This window comes from Heterocephalus glaber, unplaced genomic scaffold, assembly GCF_053883595.1.
Source record: "Heterocephalus glaber isolate CG9 unplaced genomic scaffold, H.glaber_assembly_v1.0 deba00001460, whole genome shotgun sequence".
Lineage (NCBI taxonomy): Eukaryota > Metazoa > Chordata > Mammalia > Rodentia > Bathyergidae > Heterocephalus > Heterocephalus glaber.
In genome coordinates this window covers 10,285,348-10,294,399 of record NW_028258307.1, presented here as the reverse complement: position 1 = coordinate 10,294,399, position 9,052 = coordinate 10,285,348, and the positions used below count along the sequence as shown (strand labels likewise).

The following is a 9,052-nucleotide window of genomic DNA, read 5'->3' as shown; positions in this document are numbered from 1 at the left end:
TGTGGCAAATCAGTGCATGCCACTGGAAACTCTAGCTTTTATAGACTTTGCTATATATATATAGCAATATGTATCAATGATGCTTGGGCTTTATATTTTATTTATTAGCTGTAAATATTTGTGTGGATGTGTAAGGGAGCCTGTACATATTGGAAAGTTTGTAACAGTCATCTGCATTTATAGATGTGTGGTGCTAACTTTGTATGTGTCTTTATCCATGATGGTCTTGCTGAGCCAACTTACTCTTATGAAATGATACAATGAAATGGGCATTTTTTTAAAAAAAAAAAAAGAAACTTACTTAACTATGTCAAGAAATTAAATCTGCTTTTAATAAAATTGACAGAATTTTATTACAACACTAAGTCATTATTTTGTATCATTTTAGCCCCCTAGAAGAAGTAAATTTATTCTTAGGGCAGATTCATCCAGTCAGTTTTGACTGAGTAACTGCTATACTTAGTAAGCAATATAGCTTTGAAGAATTAGTGTGCATTTTGTCTTTTCATATTTGAATAAAATTATTCAAAGCCTTAGATATCCTTTAAGCTAACTATAGAGGAAAATTATTTTTTTCCTGAATAAAATATATAAGATTTTCCTTTTCATAATAACATGTTAGGTTAATATAAAATATCTCTGGCCACTTTGTAGTGTACATTTTCTTTGTTTCTGTGGTCGCACTGCCAGTGGCACTTATGTGGTAAAAGAAACTGTTTGGGATAGGAATTTACATTGGGTTGCCTCAATAATTAAAAGGAGTAGTAGCTCATTCAGGTTACTAAGTAGGAATTGCTTCTTAATACAGGTATGAATAATTTAGCTCTAATTACAGTTGTTTCAGTAGCCACTGACCCAAAATTTCATTGTCAGTTAAGATAGTGTCTTCTGGAGCTGGCATTGGTGGGCCAGATGACATAATCAAAGAGACAATTTCCATGGAGAAATGTGAGCTATGTGTGTCACTGATGGGATCATAAGCTGCTGCAGCCACTGGGGAAAACAGTATGACTTTTTTTTTATGTTAACCATAGAGCTTAATCCTGTGATATAGTCATTCCACTACTAAGTATAGACCCAAGAATATAGCATCTATAGTATAGGTCCAAAAATATAGGTCCACAAAGATTTCTATACAAATGTTCATAGCACCTTTATCCATAACAGCCCCCAACTCCATAATGAGCATTTGAGACAATCCAAATGTCCACCAGCTATCAAAGAGAAGTAAAATGTGGTATATTCTTACAATGGGATAGTATTAGGAAATAAAAAGAATAAACTATTGAGAACAGGCTACAGTATAGATACACAATAAAACTTTTTATCATGTATGAGAAGCCAGATGCAAAAAAAGAAAGAAAAAATACATATTGTCTATTTCCATTTATAAAGAATTTCCGGAGAATGCAAACTTAGAAAGAAAATACTTGAGTGGTTGCTTGAGCCTGGGAGTTAGAAAAACAACTAATGACAAATGGATACGAAAGTGTTCTGGAGATGATGGAAATTAGATTTTGGTGATGATTGCACACAACTCTAAAACCATGGGTTATATAATGTGTGATAGGTGAGTTTGTGGCCAATTTTACTTCAGTAAGGCTCTTAGAAATGCATGCACATTGATCTGTGAGAACAGACACAGCCACAAGCTGCATCTATGATCTACAAAAACTGTACTTGCATGGCAGTCCCTCTCTTGCCACTAAACCAGGAATCTGCAGGATTAGCCACCACCCACTAACCCTGCATTGGTCTATCTCAGGGGTCCAGCACATGGCAGTTTGCCATAGTGAGTGTTATCACAACCTCACTGCATTTAAAATGTCTTATTTAACCTTAACTCAACTCCAGGCCCATTTGTGAAGCATTTCCCTTACTCTAGAAGGGTAACTACACAGCCAATTGTACTCTGAATCTCCCTGCGCAAGTTCTACTATAATCAGGGTATCATCAAATACAAGTTTTTGTCAGTACAGTATTAGTAGACATCACCAAATACAGTCCTTTTTTTTTTAGTGGATATGATAAGTCCAAAGAAGTTAAGTAACTTGGCTGATGTTGCAGAGCTTGTTAATAACACACAGGGAACTAGTGTTCCTTACTAGTTAGTAACTCACAGCGTCCCACTTGGTTTACATCAACCTGCCTTCTAAACACATTAGAAACTTCGTGCCTAATTATGAGTTTGCTTCATGTACAGACAGCATGATGGGTTGACTATCAGAAGACATGCGCCTTGGACTCAGAATAGATTGGCCTCCATCTTGTCTCATCTCCTCTGTGAGTAGTAGTCACTCTGAACCACGGGTGCTGACTGGTTCATCACATCTCAGATCTTCATTTCATTTGCATGCTGTCCTAGAAGACTAACTTCCTGTCTGCAGACCATGCCTGCATGTAGAGCAATGGGGAAGGAGAGTAAACAGCTGCCAAATGGCTAAAGTGATCCACCCTACCTGGTCCTCACAGAGTGATTTGTGCACACAGAATGTGGCATCTCATTCCCAAAACGGGGTTCCGAAGGAGAGCAGCTTCCACGGGGCGATTCTCATGCTGTCTTGAGTCACTCTGTGGAGAGAAGCTATGTTGTGAGCTACGCCATGGAGAGGGCCTGTGTGGCACAGAACTGGAGCCTCAGAGCTGCTCCAGCCACTCGAGTGAGCTTTGAGGTGGCTCCTTCAGACTTTGCTAAGCTGCAGGGAGAGAGACCGTGGCCCACAGCTCAGCTTTGACCTCAGTGGAGACCATGACCCATCTTAGCAAATGCTCCCAGATTCTCATCCCACAGACACTGTGACACAGTAAATGTGACTGTCTTCACTGGGGTAATTTGTTGTGCAGCTAGATAACTAAAATGAAGTTTGCTTTACACAGTAGAGGAGTCCTCAATTGTTCCTTATAAAGCAAACATTTAGAAAACCATATTCTAAAAGACCTAGGGGAAAGGAACCTCCTTTTTTCTCTATCTTTCCTTCAGTAAGATGAAAGATAATAGATAATCAGTGCCATGGTTTTTATTCTTGTGACTGTTCATTTTTTTTGTTTATAAGTAGCATGCTTCTTTCACAAAAAGAGGATTATAAATAATAGGTAAGAGTCAGACTGACATCCCAGTGAGATTTGGGGCTAAGAATAACCAACTAACTTGTAATTTAAATTCCTTTCTTCCTCCCCAATAGCTTTGCCCTCCAAAAAAACTGGTTCCACACACACAAAATCTCACAAGAGTCTGCTGGTCTGGAAGTCCCTTGGGTCTGAGCTGGTGGCCCTCCTTGGCCATTCCAGCACCTATCCAGTAACATCACTGCACACACTGGGCAGTCTCCTTTCTAGGAGGGGCAGGCTTACAGTTGCTTGCACTGTGCAGTCCTCACGTCCCAGGCTGGGAGCTTTCTGAAGAGCCCCGTGCAGTCTTTATGGATATCCACATGCAGGGCAGGGTGAAGGAACAAAAAAGCCAGTCATTATTTCAGAAGAGCTAGCCTTGCTTAGTGAATATCTTCCCACATTCCAGGCATTGTGCTGGGTGTGGTAAATACTCTGTCTTGCTCAACCTGGCTAACACAGAGATAAGGAACAACCCAAAGAAAAGCTGAGCTGGGCCTAGGCTCTCATCTGAGAAATATGGAAAGTTTTTTGATGTGAAGGGAAAAAATAGGAAGAGATGAACTTAAAATTATTGCATTGGCAAGTGGCTTTTCTCACAAGCCTCTGACCTCTTAAGGTATTTAGAGGCAATTAAGTCACTAATGGTTTAGACACAGCATCTATTTTGTTCATTAGGGAAAGACATTTAGTACTCAGAATTATTACAGCATAATGACACTATCCAATATGTTACTCTTACCAGCACTTCTCAGGTACCCTAAGCCTCCCACCACCTTATCAGCATTCAGACTCTGCCCCCTGCATGTAAGGAATGCACTGTCTGTGCCAGGATGTTCTCATTGCCACCCTACACATAAGCTGCTTTAGACTACAGATTTGCTCTGGTCTGGGATAGTGGAATTTGTTTAAGTCTTGCAATGTATCCTTGCAGCAGAATTTCAACAGGAAAAAATCTTCCAGTTGATTTTCTTAATATTCTCATCAGCACTCAGCCATGATTAGAAAGCTTCCTTCACAGATATACTTGAGGGAAAGTTATCTCTAGAAAGAGCCATCTTTGAGAAGGCTCTGAAATGTGACTCCCTAGTTGTATTCCTGCAGCTCTTTGTTGGGCCTCTACATCTCAGCAGAGGCCAGTGTTTCAGCTCAAATCCAGGCCTTTTGATTCCAAATTTCATCTAATCTCTTTCATTGCTTTTGAGAAACTATAAAAGCTGGAGACTTCAGGTGGAGTACTGGAGTGTGTGTTGTGTGTACGTGTGTCAGAAAGGAAGAGACAGAGAGAGAGAGAGAAGAGAGAGAGAGAGAACCAAAGGCTCAGGAGAGAACTAACTAAAAGGAATAAAGGATATGATATGGTTCCTTTGGCTCACTCGGGCCTAAAAATAATGTCTATCCTCTTACAGATTAGAAAACCTCACAATTATGGATTATCAGGAAAAACAAGCACAAGGGTTTTGCTTCACTAGGGGAACAGTATTAGCTCTAAAGTAAACACTAAAGAATATTTATAAGAATTTTGAGCATCTATCAAAGTAAAATTCACACTGTACCCAGTCAAAAAATATCAGGAATGCCAAAAGCAGAAAATATGGCCTATAACCGGGGAAAAAAATCAGTCAGTTAAAATAAACCCAGAAATGTCACAAGTGATAAAATCAGTAGCTGAGGATATTAAAATAATTGTAATGACTATATCCCATATATTAAAAGAACTGTAGATAAAATTGAGCATGGTAAATAAAAACATGGGATTTATTTTTTAATTTAAACTTCTAGAGATGAAAACTATAATGTCTGAGATGAAAACTACAGTGGATTGAATTACTGGCAAACCAAGCATTATAGAAGAAAAGAGTAATGGGCTGGAAGGCATACTATACAAAATGAAAAAGAGAATGAAAAGTATCAAAAGTTAAACAGTATCAGTGAATTATGAGAGAATTTGAAGGGGCCTATTACATGAGTAAGTGAAGACTTCACATGACAGGGTGGTTTGAAGAAACTGAAAAAATGTGCAGTGATAAAATGGTGAAAACATTTTCGAATCTGATGAAAACTATAGATTCTCAGACTCAAGAAATTCAATGAAACTAAGGTACAGGAAGAGGGGCACATCATAATCAGGGTGCTGAAAACAAATGGGAAGGAAAAAATCTGAAAGCAATTAGAAAAGAAAGACGAAAAAGAATGAGCATTCTCAAGTAGCACCATTAAAGTACTCAAAGAAAAATCTACCATCTATAATTTTTTACCCAGTACAAGCATTTTTTCAAAGATGAAGACAAAAATATAAAAGTTTTCACTCGAACAAAAATGAAAGAATTCATCACTAAGGAATTCACAAAGCTAGACATGTCAAAAAATTCTAATGTTCCTTAAGGTGGAAACATGTTATCAAGTAGAAATGAAATCTATATATCATAATGAAGCTCACTGGAAATGGTAAGTGCTATGGTTTAAACATGGATAGTGTCTCCCTAAGAGGAACTAATATTGTTCTATGACTGAGGCAAAACCTTTCTATATGTTATTTTGTGTGCTAAAGTATTGGTTCCCAAGCAGGTGTCATTTGCAGGAATAGTCAACATTTAGATGTTCGGATCTTATGAAAGGTTCTTAGGTCATTACAGGTTTGCCCATGAAAAGGATTGTAAGATAATCTCTCTCTCTCTCTCTTTCCCCCTGCCTGCTTCTATCTGTCTCTCTGTCCCCCCTCTCCTTCCTGGTTTGTGACATGAACAGTTCGCTCTGACATGTGCTTCCCACCCTTGCCATTGATATCTAACAGCCTCACTAGAAACAAACAGGTGAGGCTGCCCAATCTTGGACTAGACTCTCCAGAATCATGACCTAAATAAACTTCCCTTGTTTCATAAGTATCCTGCCTCAGGTACTTTGTCATAGTGATTCAAGACTGACTACCACAGGATCTACTCATATTTAGGCAAATAGAAAAGTACTTTTCTTATTTACATTTTTAAAAGCAATTAACTATTTAAAGCAAAAGCGGTAACAATGAATTGTGAGGCATTCAGAAGACTCAGATTACCCCATCCTGTCAGGCTGAACTGGTTTTGAGCATTCTGTATGCTAGGGCTCCTCTTCTTCTTCTATTACGTCAGCATAGTTCTGCTGAATTTGCTAATGTCTCACTCAACAAAGACTATTGTGGGCTCCATTTTAGCCAGTAAAAAATAAGATGAACCTATCAGCCTCTTCATGGTAGAGATCATGGACATGAAGCATAAATCTGAAATTGATTCAAGCTTCATCAGAGGTTTTGTTTTGGACTATAGAGAATGGTATCCTTCTATTAAAAAAAAAAAGTAGAAGTTGTGGAAATCCTCATGTATAATATAATGTGCCATTGGGATATGAAAAAGTGGAAATGAATTCTGCCTTTTTTATGAGTGCAGAAGGAGAAAGTAGTAAAATCTGAAAGAAAATGTATCAGAGTGGTTTTAAATGATAGAACTAATAAATAAATGTAGTGATTCAGATAATGGATTCGTTATTATTAATCAAACTGACCCTTTTCCCTTGATGCTCTAGAAGAAGAAGGCATAAAAGTTCTTTGGAGAGCTAAAAGGAAAAACATGGAAAGACTAACTCTTGCTTGTGTTAGGAAGTTCTAAACTCTTTTGGTGATCTATTTGGGACATGCAGGACTTGTCTATGAATATACATTGGCAGAAGAGAATATTGAGAAATGTAACAATCACATAATGTCAGATTATGGATCAAAGGATGAAGAAAGTACACAGTCATTCAAATCAAAGATGCAATTAGAGGTGGCTGAGGGCTGTTTGAAATGCTACAGATGATGGCTATATGGTTCCAGGTGCTGGTGTAGCAGAAGTGGTATGGAAGTGGTAGAAGCCCTGATTAAAGATAATCCCAGTGTAAAGAGCAGAAGCTGGCTTACATCCAAGCATTTGTTGACATATTGCTCATTATTTCCAAGATTCTTGCTAATAGTACTGGTTTGAGCCTTTAGGGAAACATCAGTTTAAATTTAAGAAAAGCATTCAGAATCTAGTTAACCTGTAGATGTGGACATGATCACAGGTGAGCTAACAGTAGCAGCAGAAGTAGACATGTGGCTTAAGCATTGTGTGCAGAAACAGCCTCTCTGCCCCTGCACTGTGATTGCCACCAACTCTGTCCTGGTTGATGGGGCCATGTGGGCTTGAATGTCTTCTCTAAAAGGTTCACTTGACATTTTTTTTGTGTCATTAGATCCCTGAAAAGTCTTCGCAGTGATCCATAGTATACAGCTATGAAATTTTTGTCCAACCTTCAAATGAATTTCAAAGGCATTTTCTTTTCCCAAATGAAAAAAAGGAGAGAACACTGGCATCTTTTCAATTTCTGAAGTTATGAATTGTTAATTATGGTATTTAAAAAATTTCACTGAGGTGTGAGCATACCAGAGGTCATTTTTACTTAATGAACAGGATGTTTTGATTTAACTGAAATTATATAAAAGTACATATTAGATAAGCATATATTATTTACCTTGTTATTAAATATTTATTAAAATTTCTTCTTTGAAATTTAAATTTCTTCTTTTAAATATATATTGACTTGTACAATTCCTTATTTTAGGTATCTAAGGTTTAGATGTCCATGCTCATATAAACACTTGAGTAACTTAAGGTTTTGAAAGCATGTTTCCTTTGAATTTCTATGACTTCCTTTTACAAATGCCAGATGAGGTCACAACAGAAGAAAGAAGAAGAAAACTACAAGCCAAGCAAATATACCTAATGAACACAGATGCAATTATTCTCAACAAAATACTACCAAACCAAGCCCAACTGTGCAATGAAATGATCACTCACCATGATCAAGTTGAATTCATTCTAGAAATGCAAGAACGGTGCAATGCATGCAAATGGATAAAGCTGATACATTACAGCAATACAATGAAAGACACAAACCACACTGTCATTTCCACAGGTGTGGAGAACATTCAATATTCCTTTATGATTAGAAATGACCAGAAAATTAAGAACGTATTCAGCACAACAAAGACCAAATATGAAAAGCCCACAGTTAACATCATACTGAATGTGGAAAGTTGAAACTTTTCCTGTAAGATCTGGAACAAGACAAGGATATCCTCTTTCAACACTTCTATCCAACATAATACTGGGAGTTCTAAAAGAGCAATTATAAGCCAGAAAGAAAAGGCTCCAAATCAGAAAGGAAGAACTTAAATTGTCCTTATTTTGGAGATTTGGTGATCTTATATATAGAAAACCCTAAGGACTCCACAAGCTTATTTATAGAAAACTGACCTTACATATAGGAAGCTGATGGATTTAATAAATTATTTCAACAAAATTACAGGATCCAAAATCAATATACAATAATTAGTTGCATTTTTATACAAGATAACAAGCTACCTAAACAATGAAGAAAACAATTCCATATACAATGGCCACAAGAGAAAAAATATTTAGAAATAAATTTAACCAAGAAAGTAAAATATTTATATAATGTAAACTATAAAATACTTAGAAAGTGAAGAAGATATGAATAAATGGCAAGATAACTTGGGTTCATGGATCAGAAGAATAAATATTATTAAAATGTTCAAACTACCCAAAGTGATCAAGAGATTCAAAGTAATCACTATCAAAGTGCCAATGGCATTCTTTGCAGAAATTTTGTAAAACTCCTAAATGTTTATGAAGCCACAAAAGAGCTCAAATAGCCAAGGGAGTCTTGAGCAAAAAGAACAAAACTAGAGACATTGCTTTTAACTGACTTTAAAATATATTACAAGCCTATAGTATGCAAAACAAACAGCATAATACTGATATAAAAACAGACACATAAACCAAAGGAATAGAATCGAGAGCACAGAAATAAATTTACACACCTACAGTCAACTGATTTTTTGACAAAAGTGCAAAGAACATGCAAAGAA

The 9,052-nt window shown here is 36.9% G+C and overlaps 1 pseudogene; it reads left to right on the top strand.

Moving 5' to 3' along the window:
* Nucleotides 1-6,092: 6,092 nt before the first annotated feature.
* On the top strand, nt 6,093-7,361 carry LOC101699697 (T-complex protein 1 subunit zeta pseudogene; annotated as a pseudogene).
* The last annotated feature ends 1,691 nt before the right edge of the window (nt 7,362-9,052 follow it).